At 42.7% G+C, this 22,767-nt stretch overlaps 1 protein-coding gene across 7 annotated transcripts in view; it reads left to right on the top strand.

The window, feature by feature from the left end:
- Positions 1 to 4,648: 4,648 nt before the first annotated feature.
- PAPLN (papilin, proteoglycan like sulfated glycoprotein) overlaps positions 4,649 to 22,767 on the top strand; it is a 73,164-nt gene continuing 55,045 nt past the window's right edge. For 4 of the 7 annotated variants that reach the window (XR_010614074.1, XM_065686347.1, XM_065686350.1 and 1 more), the window contains exons 1-3: positions 4,707 to 4,721; positions 15,440 to 15,590; positions 16,586 to 16,738. The gene's annotated coding sequence lies outside the window, so the exon portion shown is untranslated. Of the gene's footprint in view, positions 4,722 to 15,439; positions 15,591 to 16,585; positions 16,739 to 17,997; positions 18,008 to 22,767 lie in introns of those variants that run through there. The other 3 variants (XM_065686348.1, XM_065686354.1, XM_065686349.1) reach the window with 3 other exon arrangements.

Raw genomic sequence — 22,767 nt, forward strand, 5'->3', positions numbered from 1 at the left:
TCCCTGAAAAGTTAATGCAATTGAAAATTCCTTGGAATATTTGGATAATGCAGGGATCACTTATTCTTAAATGTACAATAGGTAGTCAAGAAAAATCCACAGAAAACTGACAGCTTCTTCATCTGGCTTTTGGAGATCAGTTTAGCTAGGTAATGAGAATTTTAAAATGCCATGTCCAAATAATCCTTACAATAGGATTTGGCATCCTGAACCAAAAATGATGCGAGCATTTGTTTATGTGTATCTAGGACTAAAAGAGACCTTTCTCACCAGATGAAATTTCTCAGTAATTACTGACGTCTGTGCCATTGTCAGTTTATTTGGTGTAGTCTGGTTACAGGACTGGATCATGTAACCTCACATCCCACATAAAAGCAATACAAAACTTTTCTTTGAACCTGTATTTCAGTTTGTATGTACTGAATAACAGCAATAGTTTGGGGATTTTCATTTGTTTGTTTTCCTAAAGTCTGCATGTTCTGGCTAGGTGGGCGCTCAGTCTTTAGGACAAATCACGCAACAGAGTAAATGAGGGCTGGCAGCACCTCTCCTATGGAGACAAGCTGAGAGGGTTGGGGATTTTCAGCCTGGAGAAGAGAATGTTCAGGGGAGGTGTTAGAACAGTCTTCAAGTACCTAAGAGAGGTCTACAGGAGATCTGGAGAGGGACTTTTCACAAGAGCATGTAGTGATAGGACAAAGGGTTTAAGGTGACAGAGGGGAGATTTAGATTAGACATTAAAAAGAAATTCTTCACTATGAGGGTGCTGAGGACCTGGCAGAGGTTGCCCAGAGAAGCTGTGGCTGCCCCATCTCTGGCAGTGTTCAAGGCCAGGTTGGATGGGGCTTGGAGCAACCTGGTCCAGTGGAAGGTGTCCCTGCCCATGGCAGGGAGGTTGGAGCTGAATGATCTTTAAGGTTTCTTCCAACTCAAACGATTCTATGATTCTATGAATGCTTCCAAGATTAGTTACTTATTTGCATTTTTTTTTTTAATATACTCAATCGCCCCTCTATTGAAAGTTTTGATCACAGGTAATTGTTTTTTGCTTCTTCCTCTCCTTTCCAGCAGCCGTTAGTTCAACATGACGTGCAAAGATGTGTTAGATAAACCACTGACTATTTATTCCTGTCCCTCTGTCTGTGGAGAAGTTCCTGGTATTAGAGAGAAGCTAGTCAATTACTGCACAAATTCTGCGACACTCTTGATTGAAATGCCGTAGCAGTTTTAGCAGTTCTGAGTAACTAACCACCCCTTTGGTGACTTTTGTTTGACGCCTGGTACTACCACTATACCTTTTAATCAGATCTGATTACCCATCAGGGTGCCTTGCTCACTGGGTTACCTAGACCATCGTTTGAGTCCTGTGCACTTTATCTGCCTTGCAGGCTTTGGAGATGCTGGCTGGCCCACATATGCACTGGGAGATGGGGAAGGTGTTTCCTTCCTCTTTCCCCTTCCTTTTCAGTGTTGGCTTCAGGTACTCCCCCGGGGGGGGGTGGGGGGTGGGGGGTGGGGAAGAGGGGTAGGAAAGGCAGTAGACACCCTCCAGATAGGGCAAAGTCTAAGGATCCTGGTGTGGCATTTGTACTACCCAGATAATTCTTAAGTAGAAATCAATCTGATTCGGGGATAACTCTGTTAAAGTTACCATGTTTTCTTTGCTGAGCTGTATTATACTAAATTAATTCTGAAGTATTTTGATCTGGCTGGTGAGTAGATGGAAACAGAATGGAAAAAGGCTCCTCGATTCCTTAATACCTCTCTGGACACTAAGAATTGTAGAATCATAGACTAGTTAGGGTTGGAAAGGACCTTAAGATCATCAAGTTCAAGCCTTCCTGCCATGGGACATCTCACACTAAACCATCCCACCCAAGGCTTCGTCCAACCTGGCCTTGAACACTGCCAGGGATGGAGCACTCACAACCTCCCTGGGCAACCCATTCCAGTGCCTCACCACCCTAACAGGAAAGAATTTCCTCCTTAGATCCAATCTAAACTTCCCCTGTTTAAGTTTTAACCCGAAACCCCTTGTCCTGTCACTACAGTCCCTCATGAAGAGTCCCTCCCCAGCATTTCTATAACCCCCCTTCAGATACTGGAAGGCTGCTATTAGGTCCCCACTCAGCCTTCTCTTCTCCAGGCTGAACAGCCCCAACTTCCTCAGCCTGTCTTCATACGGGAGGTGCTCCAGTCCCCTGATCATCCTCGTGGCCCTCCTCTGGACTTGTTCCAACAGTTCCATGTCCTTTTTATGTTGAGGACACCAGAACTGCACACAATGCTCCAGGTGAGGTCTCACAAGAGCAGAGTAGAGGGGCAGGATCACCTCCTTCGACCTGCTGGTCACGCTCCTTTTGATGCAGCCCAGGATACGGTTGGCTTTCTGGCCTGCGAGCGCACCCTGAAGCCGGCTCATGTTCATTTTCTCATTGACCAGCGCCCCCAAGTCCTTCTCTGCAGGGCTGCTCTCAATCTCTTCTCTGCCCAACCTGTAGCTGTGCTTGGGATTGCTCCAACCCAGGTGTAGGACCTTGCACTTGGCATGGTTAAACTTCAATATTGAATATTGAAGCATATTATTCTATTTTGTGCAAGGATCATAATTTTAGGTGGGTATCCTTTTGATGCAGTTTTTTACATCGGAGCCTGTAAATCATGTAGCTTTATGCCCAGCTAAGTTCAAGTTCTGCCAAATTGCATGAGATATGATTAATACTTACAACAGTAGCTAAAATTAAGTCTCATGTTTTAGTAAGAAAGCGGATTTTATCAATACTCTCTAAGCTCTGCAGGATGAGATCATCATTATGTCAGTGTCTTAGTGTTGAGTATTTTGACACACATAGCAATGGTGTTTGTCTTTTATTGGAAACAAATTGAACAGCTGGGTACAAATGTCTCCCACTTTCTGTTACAGGAGTGTTCAGTGTCTCCACTGCTGCTTGCTCTTTAGTGGTTTGGGGTTTTTTTTCCTAATGGTTTTACTATAATTATAGAGATGAGTGCTCTTTATGCTTAAGCTTGTAATGACTTTGTTTGCATAATGCATTTACCCAAATGGACTTCCTAGATGGTGGAGCACAGAGCTTGTGCATGCTGCGCTGGCTGCTGGACATGCCACTGGGGATAAGCTAGGGATCTGTGAAAAGGCTGCATGAGGAAACAGTGTGGAGAGCTCCAACACTATCACTAGAGTTAGTGACACACTATGTATCTCAGTTGTTAAAATAGTGACCATTGCTAGCTGGGAATGATAAACTAGCTACTATGAGACTGTCAAGTGCTGTTTCTTACTACAGTTCTGCGTTGGACATTCATGTCTGTGGCTCATAAAACTAGAAATAGATACAGCAATGTAAGTGTGTGCCTGAGAAGACGAGGTATGTGGTTTGTAGCTTTTCTTTTTATTCCACAGGGTTTATACCAAGTGGTTTGCTTTGTCAGCCTGAGCAGTTATTTAAAGCCATTCTTGTTGGGGTTTGCAGTTTTTTTCTTCCCATTTAAAAATCTAGTTTAGTGAATTTTCCCCCTTGTGTTGCTGAGAAAACCCAGGAGAGTGATGTAGCTTACTGATGTATTCCACAAATGTTCCTAGGACCTCTTCGAAATAACCTAGAAACTGGAATGCCTGTGGTCTGCTTTCAGATTCATACTTAAAAGGTATGATTTTTGTGTCTCCTCCTCAGAGTCTGAGGTATGCACATAACATGAAACCTGCATTTCTGCCTTGTGTGTGCCTGTGGGTGAGAAGAATGGTTGATTCTCTTTGGCTCAGAGATCTGTGAAGAAGACACAAATATGTCTCACATGAACCATCCTCAGCTTGGCAACCCCATCCTGTCATTTGCTTCTAGTGCTAAAGCTAACATAGCTGAATGGTATTGCAGTCAGATGTGGTAGCTTCCAGCCATTATGGCAAGTTTCACTTCCACCTCTTCCACCTCTGCCACTTCCTACAATTTTCCTGCCATCCACAAAAGCAGGAGTGGGTGTTCCCAGTGGTTGCTTCCATTTTGTTCTTAGTTTGCTCTGCCTTCCCTGCTTTCATACATCTCAAATACGTGTGCATGAGGGAAAGGTAGAATAGAGGCTATGAAATCACCAGACAGGCACCATTTGGCTGAGTGCATAGCACTCACGAGTGTTTTCAAAATGACAGTTGCACAGTCAGGCCCTTAATAATTGTAGAAGCATTCTCACAGCTGAGCTGTCTTCCCTTGAATGTGAAGAGGAATGGGGATGACTTCAAAACAGCCCTAGAAATACCTTGCCATGCGGTGTTCAATCCTTCTTCCTAAACCTGGTTCCTAGAGTCTGCATGTTTTGAAATCAGCATCTTCTCTGGATGCTTGTCTAAGTTTCAAACATTTAATAACAAGATGTTCAGAATGAAACATTACATTTCTTCCCCAGTGGGGTGAAGGGAGGGAGAAGCTGAAGGTACTTCATCCCCCTATGGTGCAACGCCTCAGTGTAATGGAGCCTAACAGTGTTTTATTATTTTCCCCTGCTATGTTGTGCCACAGATGTCCTTCTAACATGCTACTTCGCCAACACTGCTGTTCCCTGTGTGTCCTTGTGCACTGAATTCTTGTGGTTTGAATTGTTTTTTTCAGGTATGCTGTTTTGCTTTTTCCCCAGATGAATTCACTGTTGTCAGTGTTTATCTCTGCCTCCAGTTCTTCTGTAAGAGTAGAGTCCAGTACTGACAAAAGGTAAGAAACTACAGCTCGTGCTAGACCCCTTGCTGTATTTCTCTAGCTCTAGTGATTTTTGCATCATTCTCTCACTGCAATTTTCATAAGCTTGTCTTCAATTCCTAATTCTTACTTCATCGAAGAATATTTTGAATTAAACCAAGCCTAGTAATGATTCCCATCTTTCTCATCTTTTATGAGATAAACTCCTCTCATGCTACTCCTTGTTTTCATTCTACATTATTTCAGTAGTCTCTTACCTAGTTTCTGTTACCAAGATTCTGTCTGTATCCAAGGCAACTTCAATAATTTTGAGAGTAAGTTAGTGAGATGTGATGTATCAATTACTAATATTCAAGTAAATGACCTCTGTGGCACTCCCTTTACACATCATTGTAATTCTGCTTGATTTAAAATGTTTGAGTGCGGTGTGTACAGTTGTGGAAACAGGGAAGATTCCTCACTAATGAAGACCTGCTGTTTTGTAATGCTGCAGTGTGTTCCAGCCTATTCCAGTGCCATGTGCATCACATGGGATCTGGGCTGACAGCCAGTGCAAATGTTTCTTCAAGGACTTTAGGACATATTCTAATTATGTTTAGATTCTCCCACTCCCTTTTCATCTAAAGGATGTCACTCTTTCTGCTCATTTCAAAGTGTGGTGCAAAGCACTCCATCTGCCAGCATGAGAGGGCTCTGCTGGTGCACTTGTGTGCGAGGCAGCAGGATGGCTGGCTTTGTGAGTGACTCTTTAGCCTCCAGCTGTGAGAAGTCCCAAGCCTTTGAACACTGTCAGAGCTTGGCCAGTGTCCAGCAGTGTTTTCATCCAGTGCTGGAGGAGATGTAAAATACCCTGGAAGAAAAAGCTTCGTTTTTCTGAGCCTAGCAGGGGAAAATGGGGAATGAGTTGTGGGATGAAGCTTCTGAAACTCTCTGCAACTGAAAAAGCAATGCTTTGTGGAGGAAAAGGGAGGAAACGTATTTGTGGGAGTCGTGCATGTGAACATGTGTATTCTCTCTCAACCTGGTATTGAATGTGTGTTATGGGGCTACAGGATCTTACTTAGAGGTTTTTTTTTAAGGGAACTGGAATTGCAAAACACCATACAAGAGTACAGGTCATTTTATAATGCTGTGCACTGGAACGTAATTCTGTGAGGTGAATACGGTGAGGTCTAGTGCGAGGCATCCCTGCCCATGGCAGGGGGGGTTTAACTAGATGATCTTAAGGTCCTTCCCAACCCTAACTATTCTACGATTCTCTGTCTGTCTGTGATACATGGTAAATGAGACTGTGCATTTCTGTGGGTGTGTACAACAGGCTGAGGGCTTTTAAAAAGGTGCATCCTCAGGCTGGGGGAAATGTTCTCGGTGTGAGGTTGGAAGGAGAGAGGCGCACTTTCTGTCGAGAGTCTGCAAGTTGTCTAAGGGCAAGCCTGTATTCTTGCATCTGCTGTGGTATGTGCCCTCTGACCAGACAACCAGTGCCAAACTGCATGTTTTTTTTCTTGGAGAGCCACATGCAACACCACCTTCTTTTCAGCCAGTTTCGCAGGGGTGATATTGTTACATCAGATCCCTGGCTAATTAATGTTTCTTATTGTCTTGGCAAATGCATTAGTTAACTGGATACGTAAGAAAGTCTGGGTCAAACTTCAGAAAGTCGGCCAGACTCTCTCAATCCCTTGGGGCTGCTGGGATCATCCTGCTGCCTGCTGTGACCCGAGTCATCAGTGTATGGTCAGCCTGGCATGTCTCAGCCCTGATCCTCACAGGTTCACAGCAGTGCTCAGCAGCAGTTCCAGACTCTGCTGCGGGTAGCACATGTGTTCAGGAAGAAGTTTTTGTGTTACTTCTGGGGCCAATGTTACTGATAGAGCTGAAGTGAGGGGAGGGGAATCAGGGACTAAAATCTTGAGCCTGTTTGTCCCTAACAGAACGTAAGCCACCTTCATGTGGTTCATAGCCCAGTAACTGTGGTTGCCACTGATTGTGGATTGTGATAATCATTGTGAACTCCTTCAGACGGGGTGCAGGCTATTGTGGAGTAAGTTGGATAGAGCTTGTTCCTTCCATCTTGCCCAACATTAGAAGAGAGGAAAAGAAACTGAAGCTCATCCTCTTCTTTGCCTATATTTGGCTTACATTGTTGTAAGCCTCTGTACCTCAATATACGTAAGATGAAACTCATGCTGTGCTCTTGGGACTGGGTATGCAAGACTGGAGTAGGCGTCTGGCTTGAAGAGGTTTCTTTGTACTTTAATGGGCTCTGCAAGAGGTTCCCAAGAGAATTCTTCTGAAGAAAGCTGTTTTTCTATGGGCAGGCTGCATAGAGTCTCATTATCACTCTGGCTTTTGCTGCACAGCACATATGTTACTGTGGGGTTGTCAGCCCTTCAGTAGATTTCTACAGCGCAATAAAAGTAAGTAGATTAACCAAGCAAAGAAGATTAGAGACACTTTGAGGAAGGAAAGAGAAGGGAGGAGGTTGAGAAGGAAGGAGTATAAAAAGAGACCACTACAGTGTGAGTGCCAGACTTCCTGGTGCATGTTACACAGGGTGGCTTTCTTTGTCCCTTTCGGGTTTGGGTTAGGCAGACTGAACAGAACCGATCCTGACACCATGTCAAAAGAGAAACTGGAGTCGCTGGTCAAGAACATGGAGATCATGCTTTCTGAGGTAGAGCAGCTGAAGATCCACTGCACCAAGCAGACGGAGGAGGTAAACCAGGTGGTGCAGGAACTGCGCCGAGAGAACAGGGAGCTGACGGAGAAATATGAGCACATCTGTCAGGACCTGAAGGAGGCCAAGGAGGCCATTGCCCAGCTGCAGGACACCAAGTTTGCCTTTGAGGCAAAGGAGCGGCAAGCACAGAAGCTCAACCGGCAGCTGTGAAGCACCAAGAAAGAGAAGCAAGAGATTTCTTAACCTGATCTAAGAGTAAACAGAAACCTTCCACCACTGCAACTGAAAATCCCTGGATTGGTATTTTAAAGCAACCCTTCCCCTTCCTCCTCAGACTAAACCTGTGTGCTGGAAAAAAAAACATCTCGTTGTGGAGGCAAGATCTCAGTCGCAGCTGGAATTCTGCCCTAGAAGGCTCCTTTGTTAATGACTAAATACCTCATTATGCTGGGAGGGAAATCTCATTCCACAATCCCTTGTCAGAGATCTGAGCCATAGGCGTACAGCAACGGCTGCCAGGATCTGGGCACCTTCTCATGCCCCATGGGGGTTGCACAAGGACAGAGCCTGGGAAAAGAACTGTCTCTGCCTTGAGCTGTGAGAGAGCTGTGCTGTGAGAGTCTGCCGAGATGGAGAGAAGGATCATCGTCTTGACAGCCCCTATTGCTCTGTTTTGTTGCTAACTTTCTCTGTTGCACAGTGAGGCTGTGATGCTGTCCTCAGTAGGGTGTCAGCTTCTTAGCTGCCTGACACTGGAAGACATCAGCAAGAGCTTATGACATGCCTCATGCTTCGAAGTACTTGCTATCAAGGGCATGTTGGTCCAGAGGATCTTTTAATTCTATTACAGTTGGTGTTGTCCTCTTCCAATTCTAAAGTGAAGTATAAGAACTGGAAAGGTTTCAGTCTCAATTTTCATTACAATAGTGTTAAATCCTAATGACTCCATGTTTAGTATGCTAGAGTTAAACCTCTGCTGAATATAACACTTTTTTTAACCAAAGAGCTGTGTTTTGGCACTGGATTTACTTTTCTGAAGCAGAAGTAATGTGTATAACTGGACCAGGAATTAGGAGGGATAAATGCATATGGGGCATCGGGGTGAGAATTGCATGTCAGAGGTTTTGCTTTCAACTTTTCTCCCGTCTCTCCTAAGCAGCATTTGGGGTAGTCAGTGCCAAGTTCAGTTTAGGGCAGGTGACTTTTGACTCCACAGTCAATAGCAGGAGATCTCAGCGGGGAGTGTGGAGGGAGTGCTGACAGAAAAATCCTGAACGTTTAAATGGAGAATAGCTGGAATAGTTCCAGCAGGATCTTTCTTCATGTTGTCTGTGATGTATCCAGCTTACTTCTTCCCTCCAAAGCTTTGCTGTATGGTTATCTCTGCCCAGCAAGATCCCCCTTCCCCATGAGGGCTGACATTTGGGACTTCTCCCAAACAGAGAAGCTGTTTTCATCCCTGGCGGGGCTCAGGCTCTGTGTGGCATCAGGAGCCCAGGCACACTGGGCTGCAGAGGGGACTAAACAACAGTGGGTGCAGTGTGGGTGCAGAGGGGACTAACCACACTGAGAGCAGGGACTCAGCCGAGGGGCAAAGAGGAACCTGGCTGCTTTGGTTTCCCCATGGAGATTCAGGCAGGGGCAGAACAGTTCAGCAAGACCTTCTCACAGTACTCGGTCCAGCACTGGTGAAAATAGTTGCAGTTTGGTAATAGCAATAGAAGTACTAAGATCAGGCACAGAAATAGCTAGTTATTGTTCCTTCTCTGCTTCCCCTCCCTCCCCCCCCACCCCTGCCACATTAGTCTAGGCCTGAACAAAACCCTTTGGAAATCAAAATCTTCCCATTAATTTGACCGAGCTCTAGGCCAGATCTTCTGAGCAGAGGGCTGCTGTTTGTGTGGCAAACAAAGCGCTGGGGTGTCCATGGGGAATAGCTTTTTCTGTGAATAGCTGTAAGTGGGAGCTGTGACAACATGTTTTTTTAATTCATGGCATCTAGACTTTCATTTTTTGCTATTTTGGGTGGAGCAGATTGGAATATCTGGAAAACATTTGGTAGATCAGACACTGTCCTTTATGCTTTCCTATGTAATCTGAATACAAATGACAAGCCTTGACCCTTTGCTCACCAGTGACAGCTTGGTGAGCACAAGAAATGAACATTAATCACTATATTTGTTTGTATAAGAACTGAAAATGTTTTCTCTTGAAATGAATTCTCCAGCTCAAATCTGCTTACCACCTGTGGTTACTCCTACTTTTTATATATCATTAAAATGTAAAACCAACAATAAAAGGAAAACAAACAGCTGAGGGAGCGTCTGTTGTGAATAAGGCATTGCCTCATGTAATGCATGTATATTTTATTTTCTGAGTATGTGTACGCTTGCTAAATATAATTATTCCTGCTTAAATCCTGTGCAGCAAAGAATGGACTAATGGAGACCCTCCAGATCTCTCTGTGCTCCCAGGTTAATCTCTCTAAATGAGATTCTCTTTGTGGCTGCCAAGTTCACCCTACGTAATATTTAAATCCATGATACAGGAAAAGAAAATGGGATTGCAGTGTCCTTATGATGAGTTTCTTAATTAGCAGGATTCAAAGCGTCTATTTTTAAAGAAAGCTGTGAGAATGATTTCATTCAAACATCCTAAGATTTGAGGTGGGACATTCAAAAACCTGCATGCATTATACAATGCTAGGAAAAATTAATATGACATTCCTTCCTTTCCAATAGACTCACTTGTGTCCTGGTTTTGCTTCCATGTGTTAAACTTGGGAGTAGTTTGGCTGGTTTAAAATAGATGTATGTTCCATTGCATGTGGGTCCTCTGTTTTTTATACACAAATCTTTGTGTATCCAAGTATAGTCTTAGCAATGGATTAGTGCTTTCACTTGTATCCTGAGGTGCAGTGTATTGCAGTGCCTCTCAGAACAAAGTTTGCATGGAATTAGTCACAGTACTTTGAAGTTGGTTTTGCTTTTTGAACACCAACATTATCAGCATGTGCTGCTTTTCTTCTTTAAATGCCGAAAGGATGAAGAGCTAAAACTTGTGTGTAGCATCATCAGCTTCTTCAGAAAGTTGGCCTGAATAAAAGTCTTGCCTGATTTGGGTGAGAATCAAAATAAATATGAAGTGACAGGCTTACTGTTTCCTTCATCTTGGAAAGAGATGAAGAGAGATGTCTAATTCTTTGAATACAAAAAGCCAATTTATTTGAAGGCTCTCTTGGAGAGAATTGGCTCAGTAGTCAAGAAGGGACTAAGAGAAAGAGGACTCAGCCAGACTGGGTACCTGTGATCTGGTCTGTTTCTGGAGCAGATTATAGCAAAGTACTAATGATTGCATTGGATTTCACTGTTCTGGGTTGCATTATATAGAAGGGAGACTGGATAGGAATTAAGCCAGTACTTCCCTTTCTGTGACCTTCAGCGAGAATGAAGGTCGATGAGAAAATGAACATGAGCCGGCTTCAGGGTGCGCTTGCAGCCCAGAAAGCAACCGTATCCTGGGCTGCATCAAAAGGAGTGTGACTGGCAGGCCGAAGGAGGTGATCCTGCCCCTCTACTCTGCTCTTGTGAGACCTCACCTGGAGTATTGTGTGCAGTTCTGGTGTCCTCAACATAAAAAGGACATGGAACTGCTGGAACAAGTCCAGAGGAGGGCCATGAGGATGATCAGGGGACTGGAGCACCTCCTGTATGAAGACAGGCTGAGGAAGTTGGGGCTGTTCAGCCTGGAGAAGAGAAGGCTGCGTGGGGACCTCATAGCAGCCTTCCAGTATCTGAAGGGGGCCTATAGGGATGGTGCGGAGGGACTCTTTATGAGGGACTGTAGTGACAGGACAAGGGGTAACGGGTTCAAACTTAAACAGGGGAAGTTTACATTGGATATAAGGAAGAAGTTCTTTCCTGTTAGGGTGGTGAGGCACTGGAATGGGTTGCCCAGGGAAGTTGTGAATGCTCCATCCCTGGCGGTGTTCAAGGCCAGGTTGGACCAAGCCTTGGGTGGTATGGTTTAGTGTGAGATGTCCCATGGCAGGAAGGCTGGAACTTGATGATCTTAAGGTCCTTACTAACTAGTCTATGATTCTAACTAGTCTATGATTCTAAGAATGTTTCTGGGAGAGGGGAAGGGCATTGAATTCTGCACATGAGCATATGAGTTGATGGGTGGGAATCCAGGGCTCACAATGGCCAAGAAACTATGCTGGCGAATCAAAAGTAGAAGGTGAGTGTAAGTAAGTGAAGAGAAGCATAAATTTGTCAGGGAGTACTCACTTACTGAACAAGCGAAAGTGAGCTGCTTCTGTGCAGCTAGGAAAACATGAGGAAAACCTCCCAAAAGTAGACCAGAAGTCCCCAAAACTTTAAGAAAGCATGGCTCTAAGGCCCCTGTATGAAAGAGGTGAATGAGCCCTACATGACACATTGCCTATCACTGCTCATGAAAACCTACCTTTGGAAAGATCTCCAGATTTTAAAAATACAGGGTCTCCAGGAGAACTTGTGAAGGTCAGCAGATGGAGTTTGATCCTCTAGACTAAAAATCATGGAAAATGTGAATACAGTGTAGAAAGTGATTGTTTCAGAAAGCTGGCCTAGGTCTGTATGTGTCTAGTTCTCTATAGTGACAATTTTGTAGAACCCGAGACCCTGTTTTAGGGTCTTTTGATTTATGTACTGATAATCCTGTCAGTACTGGAGTCTATTTTCCATACATCTTACTGCAGTTTGCACTCTTGCATTGCTGACTTCAGTGGCCGCGCCCTGTCAAATCACAATAAAATTGTCTCTGCTAGTAGTGGGGTCTGTGCTAAGGTTGCACAGGGATACAACTCCTGCAACAGTCCTCAGCACTTGAAAGAGTTCATGAGTAATGGCCAGGGCTCTGGAGCAGGTGTAGGCCAGTACAAGAGCTGCTGCAAGAGGATAACTGACTTTGATACATTTAAGTTGTTGAGCAGACCTCATTGGTGTGTAATATACTTTCCATCTTTCCTCTAAGGGCTTTGCAATGTCTCCTGAACATGAAATTGAGCTTTTTTTCCTGAAGGACTGGCAAGGGTTCATTCTGTATACTGAGATGCTGTGATTCAGAGGGCTAAATGATGTGCCTATCCTGTGATAGCGAGTGAGAACCTAGGAAGAATGGAGATACTGCTGCACTATTCATGTTTGGCAAAGCTCAGTTCAGATTGAATCAAATTATACTTTTCTGTGTTTTCTTTAAAAAATAATAAGAAAAAATCAGTATGTATAAAGATGCATTCTTTTCTGAAGAATGAAGCCTCCTGTTCTCAGACCCTGTGTAGTTGATGGAAGGAGAGGGTTAGAGGTTATGCTATAGTGTCCCCAGTAGCAGCGAACTTGGTTTGACATCCCAGAGACCTTTATTTCTTGATCTTGTTATTCAGTCACCCGCACACTTACTTGGAATGTCAGACTGCTGTTCAGTATTATCCTGCGCTCAGAATAATTTGAGCATATCCCCTGAATAAAATGCCCGAAGTAGCAGGTTCACCTGTTCATCAGTATGTGAATGGCTGTCCACTGCCCTTGGTTAGCCTATTGCACCTACCCAAGAAGCTGGATATTAATCTGAAAGCAAAACAAGGCAAACATCCCATTTTTAAGCATGTGACCCCGCCATAATCATAATGTTGCTGATCCTTGGTCTTTGGCTAAATGACTAAGGGAGTGATCAAGAATACCAGTTTGCAATGTGTTGCTATGCCATGGTTTCCTGATCACAGTAGTCTCCTGTGAGGTTCAGATCTCCTAAACAAACTGAGCACAGATCCTTCACTTCCTTGGGTGAATGCTCAAGCTACTGAGACCAGCTTCTCTTGTGGAGGATTTGTGAGTCTTGTCTGATTTTCTTGGATGCTGCTCAGGAGGAGGGGAGAGGAGGTAGAAGAGTTGAGTGATATTGCCCCCTGGGAAGAAGGAGAGGCTGGGAAAGAAGGTGTTTCTTGTTTTGTTCTTATTTCTCACAAATTAACTTCCCTGAAATCAAGTAGTTTTGCCCATGTCAGGAACTGGTGACTGATCTCCCTGTCTTTACTGTGATTGATAAGCTTTTCCATTGTACTTTCTTCCCTTGTCCTGTTGAGGATGAGGAGTGATAAGGCAGCTTGGTGGGCATCTGGTGACCAGCCAAGGTAAACCCACCGCTAAGTTATAACTGTTAGACAGCCATAACTAGTTAGACTGGAACTGTGTCCAGTAAAACATGTAGATCTTCAGATAATCTGAAACCCGTCTCTGATAGTAAGGAATCCTGGTTGGTTGTTTCCTTTAAAGGTACTTCTGGAAGAGAAAACATTAGTGTTATTACTGATCTCTGGCCATGTTTGTGTTGCAATCCCAGTATCACAGCTCCTGTAGAGGTTGCTTCTTGCCAAAAGCACTTCACTGATGGGATTAGAAGGGGTGTCTTGTTCAGCAGTATCCATCATCTCAGCTGTTTCTCCTTGATGATGTCGATGCCATTGCCTCCAGGCTAGCAACTGGATAGAATAGTGGCAAGAGGCAAATGCCTGTAGTCCTGACTGTTTTATCTTTGTAGTGGACTCTGAATGCTTTATCAAGAGATGAATCAGTCGGTTATCTTAGTTTCACTAAATGGTAGTGGTTCAAAACAATTTCAACACAGGGAACATGTCCTTTCTCCCAGAGAAAAGGTACACATGCAGTACACACGTAGTTTCTGGGGATCTACAGGGCAAAGTTTTACTTCATATTTGCATTGTCTTTTTCCTGGTAAGAACTGGCCTCAAGTTCAAATATCACACTATTAGCTTCTGATTTTGTCATGTTTCTACTAGAACCAGGAAGTGTAAGCAGATTTTAATTTCCTTTTGTTAGTAAAAATAGTGTCTTCAATGTCTCATGCTGCTTAGGTGTGGTAAAAATCTGGTTACTTCTTGTTTTATTTCATCTCCTTTCAGGAGGTTGGTTATTAAGTCTTTATGGGGTTAAAAATCAATCCAGATGTGTTTACACAGTATCTGCTTTAATGCAGTAGGCACAGCTGTTTTTTGGATGTATCTTGGCTAGATTCCAACATGAGCAGTCACATTTTCCCTGTCTGAACTCCCTTGTAGTTTTAACTACCAACAAGAACACAAGAACCACAAGAACATTACTAAGCTTGCTATTTCCAAAAAACATACATTGAGGGCCCTGCTGCTGTGAGAAGAAATTTTAAGAATCAGATACTTATAAATTCATCTGGAGTGCTCGTGGCGTTTTTGCCTACTAGCTTCTGAGCTGTTTGGGCTGGATTTTGAGCCTTTTCTTGCCAATGATACAGGCTCTAAAAGCTTCAAATTGATTTGAAAGTGTAATTTATTCACATAAGGTCAAAGGTGCAGGTTTTGATTTGTTCAAATGTCCTGAAGTTTAGGATATAACTGTGGCAGCTATCAGGACGGCAGTAGCCAATGGCCAGTTGAGAGTATGGGTGGATAAAGAAAAAACATGCATTGATCTAACTTCTTTCTGATGAAAAGAAGCACCCACAGCTTGGCCCAAGGCCTGAATTCATTTTTTTTTTTAAGGAAAATTTAAGTCTAAAGGGGCAAGACAATAATTTCTGTGTCCTTAATTAGCCATTAACAATGTTCAGTTGGTGTCTCTCCTGACATGGGCAGCATAGATAGCCATGCGTCAGCATCACCATTAAGCATTGTTCTGGGCTGTGTTGTATCTTTCAGCCTTTTGGGGTTCCCCTGCTTCTTGGTGGAGGTGCTGCCATTTTCCTGTTAGGGTTTATCCTTGTTTATTGTGTCTGAGTTAGCTTGGGCAGGAAAGTATGGGACTGCTTTTGCATGTGGAAAATATGTGACTTTTATTCAAACGCTGTCCCCTTTGGGATGTTTAGCAGTAGGATTTGAGTACTGTGTATCTTTAGTGGCTAGTTGCCAGACAGGGATTGACCAGCAGGGATGAAAAGAGCTGTAGCCCTAGAATAAAACTGCTTCTGTGTCACCTGGTGCATTTATGAGGCTGCTAGAAACTTTCTCTTCTGTTTGGAGCTGTGTGTGTCTAGGCTTGTCAACAGTTGCCAAGGATATTGTCTCTTCTTATCATCTAAGGTAATAGTGTGGCCAAGAGGAGAGTAGTGGAGACTTCATGGCACACCTTGATGTCTTTCTTGGAAGATCCAGCACATGGAGTTACCTGAAGGTAGAAGCTTCATCTTTCCATTTGAAAGCAAGGTTTTGTTTATAATGGCTTCAGATGAACTACTGATGGAAAAAGGACTCTGAAACTGGAAGGCAAACAAAAAGACCAACTCAAACTTAAGACTTTAAAACTATTCTCATAATCTTGGAAACCTCAGTCATAATATTAAATAGAGTTGAAATGCTGTTAGCTGTTATAATTGCTGGATCAGAATTATTTTTATAGATTAGTGGTCTCTGTATTTCAATATTTGTTTTATGCTAAGCAGAGGACAGAATCAGTAGGGTGGAATTATCTGTTTTCAAGATAAAACAACAGCAGTGACACATGTTGTTATGCAATGATTCCTCTAGTATCCACATGAATAACAGCACAAGTTTTTCCTTGTAATGCATCCAGCTAGATTCCTTTTCCTTTAACAGTTTTTCAATTGCTAAATTGCTCTTTCATGGGATTTTTCTGAATTGCAGGACATTTGTTAGAGGAAAAAATTGACAAAACTGAGCTGCTTTTGTCTTTGCTTACATTCAGATCTGTGCTGGTATTTTCAGACCTTGGGGATCTGCTTAGCCCTGCCTAAAGCCAGATCTAGCTGTGAATTGTATTTATGTTCAAACTTTCTTTGGTGAAAAACATGTCTGGGAACTGTGATTCAGGCTTTAATTTTTAACTTCAGTTAAATAATTTTTCTTCTAGAGCTGGGAACTCACTGAAGATGAATACCGAAGGGATCTGTGGATAACTGTCTCTCTTTTGATATGCTGCCTCCAGCTAAATTAAAACTATCTACAAAGGGCCCCACCCCTGCAGTAACTTAAGGCACAGTTTAGAGCTAGTGTGTGCACTCAGACTACAGGAGCTAGAAAGAATCCCAGAGCACGCATGTGTGCGCGCATGCTTTCAACTCTGGCTTTCCCAAGCAAAACCGAAAACTCTTGTGAAGAAACAGAGGCTGAAGGGGTTAAATGAAATATAATTCTCTTTTTCCTGTGCAGTAAGGATTAGTAACCAAACAGAAGCTGGAGAGAAGAGCGCTTAAGAGCCCCTGTTTGAACCAGAACATAAGAAAGTGGTTTTTCGAGATTTGCTGCAGAGTGGTGCAAATATCTCCAAGTTTTGCATTCCCCTTTTACAGGTTCACACAGAAGGTAAGAGTTGACTTTGTATTCTGGGCTGCCTCCTGATCCCTCTACTTGGATATCTATTTTTGATTAGTCTTTTCAGTGCTGTTTGTCATTTTTAAACCATTTTTAATTTCCCAGTCTCTCTCTCTCTTTTTTTTTTTTTCTTCAGTTAAAAGAGTGCAGGAAAGAGGAGAGAGACCAGAGTCCTTATGACAGCAAAACTGCATTCCCTAGAAGTGAGGGATGAAGACACTATGTATTTGGTGAACATTAATCCCTTTTACTTGCGGTTAATTACACTGAGACTTACTGTAATCAAAACTGCTCTTTACATTGTGTTTGTGGGGAGCAGGGCAGTGGAAGTAACATTGCCAGTTTGATAGGATGCTGGATGAGCCTGGGATAATCAGACATAGGTGCTTTGGAATAAAATCCTGCCTAGAATATAAGGGCACCAGGACTCTCATAGCCCCTAACTACCACCCCAAGAGCGAAGCCGCTTCTGTTCATGTGCTAGCAGGTGCTGAGGGGAGGGAGTGTCTCCTAATCAATCTTGCCTTGCTTTCAGCTGTGTGAGATGGGATCCTTTGGGAGGCCCAGCTAAATGATGCTGTCAGAGCCAACAGACCTGTTTGTGAGAGGGGAGGTTTGCAGGACCAGATCTCTCATCGCTGAGGAAGTCTGATGTGTGAAGCAGGCCAAGAAGGCAGCTTCAGGGACCTGTCCTGGCATGGAGATGGTAATGGGCTGGTAGCAATATAGAGAGGTGTAGATTTGCCTGATGCTCTGGTGTTCCTTGTGGGTGGTCAGGTGGAGATGTTGATTTAAAAACTGCATTTCAAAGCTTTGGTAAAGGTTTCCAATGTTGTTCCCAGGACTAGGAATAACCTGTGTTAGTACAGAAGCTTAGGGAGATGGTATGTTTCTTTAGGTCTGACTGTAGAGACCTTCAAAAGGGTTTGTAAACACCTTTGCTTATTACTTTTGGAAGCGTCTTCATAAGGCTTGGAGTTTCTTTTATTGTACTTGTGAGGGCCCTTCAACAGCTTCTCTGTAAGCTGGCTTGCAATTTAGATGTTTTTCTCCTGGCTTCTTACGAGATGTACCACCCTCTGCAATGGCAGAGCATTTCCCAGTGTCTTTAGATAGAGCAGCCATGAAAAAACATTCTTCCTGAGATGCAGCGTGTTGATGAGCCAATGTGCTGCACAGCTGTGTGTGTGTGTGTGGACGTTCAGGACAAACACTGCTGTTACAGGGAGCAAAAGGAGGTGTTTGTGATGTGGAACAAAGGTAGGTAGGACCGTATGTCTTTGGCATGGCACTAGCTTGAAGTAATATTTATGTTAGTAAATGAAATTAATAATAAAATGCAAAAAAAAAATAAAAACAGCAAATTTGGTATCTCTTGAAGTTTTGCTTTTAGCATATTTTCCTGTCCTGTGTGAGATAATTGAGACTTCTTTTTCAGGCGTATTCTCAGGTTCTTACACACTGAGGGGCATCCTGACACCTCAGGGGTGTTTGGTTTAAAATAGCTTGCTTCATGAGTGTAAATGCTTGCTGGCTTCACAGAAATTCTGGGATTGGGACAGTTCCTTTGTGGTATTTGCATATTCTGAATCCATTTGTTAGTTAACAGTCCACTCTAACCTTTGAGAAAAGGTGAGTGATGAATGACATGAGGTGATTTTCAAGCAATGATGTAGGTTTTTGTTTGCTGTTGTCTGTATGTATACATATTTAAAAGAATATGAAGTATAAAACTAAATTGTGTTAAGTTTAAGGGAAAGTAGCAATCATTATGCTAAAGAGGAGTTGGAGAATGGATGATCTCAGATCTTGCTGTTCAATAAACCTAACTTCTGATGTAGATATTCATGTATCTTTGTTTTGGGGATGGGCTTTCTGGGATCCAGCTGCTTACCAGCTTGGTAAAAGCAAATGCTGGTAGAGCTCATCTAATCTAGTTGCTTCAGGGCTTACTTGCCTCAAAAATTAGGCACCAAGATTCAGCTGGAGTCTATGTGAATGGCTGTGCCCTGACTTGCCAAAAGGGTTTAGGAAACAGGAAAGGAGTTATGTTGTTGCAACTGGTTTTCTTGGTAGTACTTGAGTTTGAGTTAAAAGAACAAATTTTATTTTCAAATAACACAGATGTTCTGTTAAAATATGGAACCTGGGGAAAAACCCCTCTGATCTTGGTTGAGGGCTCCTTCTTCTGTATGCAGTGTTAAGTAAGGCAAAATACTGTATTGTGCCTCAGAACAGGTAGGGCTTAGGCTGCCAGAAGGCTTTCTCTTTGTTCGGGGGGGGCTTTATATGTTAATAAAATGTTAACCAATGCATTAGTTCATGTATGTACCTTGTGACTCATCAATACGCAGCAAACAAATAGCTTTTTTTATACGAGGATGAGAGCTGCTGTTCTGTAGAAGAACAGCACCTAGAATACATAGGATGCAATTACAGTAGCCCTCATGATTCATGCTATGGGCTCATCATTAGCTGAGCAAATGGGGAAATATTCTCCTAGTGGCACATTGATGCTCAGTGAACTCCAGACGAAATAAGGTGCTTTGCTCTCAGGCCTGTGGAAAGTATTATACAAAACTGATGATAAACCCCTCAGTGTTCCCAGCATAGTCTCTGGGCCTAGACAGTGATGGATGATTGCTCTGATCCAGTGCAGTCATTTGCAGTTATGCCCATGGTATGATGGACTTGTCAAAAGAACTTATTTCACTGGAAATGATACTCTGCTGGATACAGCTTCACTATCTCATTTTTTAACCCTCTTGGATCTGAAACGTGACTTGGTTTGCTCTGGTCTTGTCTTAGACAACAAAAATTAATGGTTACTAGATGTTTGAGAAGGGACATTAATATAAAAGGATTTGAGTGGGTATCTGCTCACATGCACAGTCTTGTGAGCAAACCACTAGTATATGCTTTCTTGCACAGTAACAAGCTCACCTTCTTGACATGCAGAGATGACAGAGAAAACAAGTACCATCCATGGATTGTTTCTTTCTCTGCCTAGCCCTTAAAGCCGTAATTGGAAGCTCCCGTTCGGGCATCTGTGGGAGAAAACAGCTTCAGAGCAAAGAACCAATTTATTTATAGATTACACTGTTGTCATTTTGCTGTGATCACACAGTCGAGCATGTGCTTCTTTTGAGATCTCTCCAGGCACTGCAGTGTGATCACACTCTCTTAAGATAATTTTTTATGAAGTTAATTTTTAGTGACAGATGAAAGATGCTATGGCTGTATCCTTAGAGACTGCAGCACAGATTCCACTAGCACACATTCTGTTTCCTAAATTTGTTAGTCAGAAGTTCGGGTTGGTTTGTTTGTTTTTTTTCCTTTTCATTTCTTCTATCTCTCTTCATGTTCGTCATATTTCCCTTGCAGAGGAATGTAAGTAAACCCTCTGACTTCTCTGAGGGAATTCGTGCTTCGTACCACTGAAGGTCTGTCTGCATAGCAGTCAGTAAGGGTGATTCCTTAGGGAAGAGATGTACTCATACAAGTGTGGCATGCTTGGCATGTTTACTGAGATACGCGTGTGTATATATATGTATTTAAAGGTGAGTTAGCCTTAATAGAAAAGAGTACCTTGGATTCCAGAAACAATGTAGGGCCAGCAACAGTCAAAGCCCACATGAGGTTCAGGGTAAATACTCGCATGTTTTCCTGTCCATGTTATTAGTCACCTTTAAATAAATTTGCTTGGGAACACAGGTGTTCCCTATGTATACTCCAAGCCCACTGTTCAACATGGTGCTAACGTTTTTTTAAGTGAACAGAGATGTAGGTCTTGCAAAGAGAGGCAGAAAAGACCACATTGTTTTGAAGTTGTCTTAAGTCAAAAATTGTCAAAAGACAATTTTGTTTTCTTTTTTAACCCCTTGCACAGTGCAGAAGGTTGCCATGTTTGTATTTAGGATGGACTGACGGCAATAAAATTGGAAGCGATTTTCCAGCATTGAAATCCTTTCTTCTCCCAAAGAATTCTCTAAGATTTGAGCTGAAAGGGATTAGTCTCAGCTGGCTAATGTGTTTGTAAACAGCAGCAGTGCTCAGTGTTTCAGATCAAGCTAAATCACTTATATAAGCGAAGCTTGAGCTGTGATGGGATAGTAGTAAATTGCTGTTAGCCATTCCTCTTCAACTATGTTAGTGTTTGGACTATTATATCTTTGCCATTTATTTTCCATAGGCAATGTGTGGCTTCTTATTGCAATTAACTGTCTAAATGAATCTGTGTGCACTTGTCATTATCCCTACATGCTCCCAGATTTAATTAACAGCTAAGCACAGTGAGAGTACCAAAATAGAAGGCAGAATCCTATCTTTGCTCCTTATAGTAAATCTCTAGCTGCAAACCTAATAGTGGAAGGCTAGTTGCAGAAAATTGATTCTCAGCTGATATTAATCAGTAGAGAGAAAATTGTCCTCATCAAATACTGTATTAGCTCCTGCAAGGGACTGGCAAAGTGACCATGTTTACTTGGGAGATGCTGCTTTGCTGACCTAAACCTTAAATACTTCATTGCACATTTTGGAGAGTGGGAAAGAAGCAAGTCTGCCTCTTCCCCACCTCCCAACAGGCCATGGTGAGAGGCCTTACTAGAACTTCTGTGTGTTTCACGGTCTGCTCTTGCAGCTGATCATTTTCAACTGCAGTTCTGTGTGATTTCGGTATCCAGATTAAAACTCTATGGCAGAGGCTGCTATAGTTTTCCCAGGTGCTGCTGAAATTGGTATTGCTGTAGAATTCCTCTGCAAAAACATTATCAGTTTTGGTCAGCCACATTAAGCAATGGCCTGGTGCAGATTTATGTGCCTGCAATGAATCAGGCTGAAGGCTGAGATGAAAGCTTATTGATGGAGCAGTCTGGAAGATGCTTGTATGTTGCCACTACTCAGTTCTCCAGCCAGCTGGTGCTCTGCTGCTGTGCTTATTACTAACTTTTTGTAACTATTTTCTTTTTTCATTTAACAAGATGAATTTTAAAGTTATTCTAACTAAAGTTTATCTTTCAGAATATGCATAATATGGCTAAAAGTATACCTCAGCAGGAGTACTTTTTTTGATGAGGATTCTGCTACTACTAGCATGTATTTAAAATTAATAAATCTGGATACCAATGGTAAAACTATCTCCATAAAACTTGTACATAGGCAACTTGTGTCTTGGTTTTCTTTATTCTCTCTCCTGTCCTACTAAGCCCTTTCAGTCAGTCTTGTGTTTAAACACGTTATAAACATTTCTCCCTGCTTTTTATGTAGACAGCTCTTTATGAATGTGTCTCATTGCATGGTCAAGGCAAAGGAAATTCAGCATCCTCCCACTTCACAGGCACATGCACACTAGTTGGCTTATCTGCCCTAGCCCAAAGGACATCAGGCCCAGGATTTTCTTTGGAAAAACATCAAAGAAAAGGTTGTTACTGTAGCTGGGGAAGAAAACATACGTATTAAGAAGTATCTTGAATGTGATTTCCTCTGCCTGAAGGGGTGACTGGTTTCTTAGTTCCTCTGGGCTGTGTGATGTGGTTCTCATGCTCTCCTAACTCGTCTCCCAGCAAAGTAAAAGGAGGTTTTTCCCTATCCTTAATCTCTGCTCCATGGTGCTCTTTTCTCTCCCTGCCTTCATCTCATCTTTTTGCTGTGTGTACGTATTTTCCCTTTCTAACTTTTCCACCAAAAACTTAAAAGATGCTTCTTGGTAGACAAGGCAAGCAAAAGCAAGCTGGAACCAAGATACACTGGAGGTTTTGAGAGCAAAGCAAAAGTAATCATGTCTTTAGAAAATGAGACTGGAAGATAGAAAGCTTTGAGTCAGTGGCTAAAAAAAAATCCATACCAGTAAAAAACTGGGCAACATATCACCATCCTTTCTGACTTGCCACCTCCTTCAACCGAACTTCTGAAAATATAACTGGGTGAGATAGGATGTGTCAAAGAGGAGTGGAGGAAAGGGAAGGAAATTCTGGAAAGGTGTAAGTAGCAGGATCACAGTGACAACTTCTGCTTTAGTGCTG

The sequence above is a fragment of the Lathamus discolor genome, chromosome 6 (assembly GCF_037157495.1).
Source record: "Lathamus discolor isolate bLatDis1 chromosome 6, bLatDis1.hap1, whole genome shotgun sequence".
Classification (NCBI taxonomy): domain Eukaryota; kingdom Metazoa; phylum Chordata; class Aves; order Psittaciformes; family Psittacidae; genus Lathamus; species Lathamus discolor.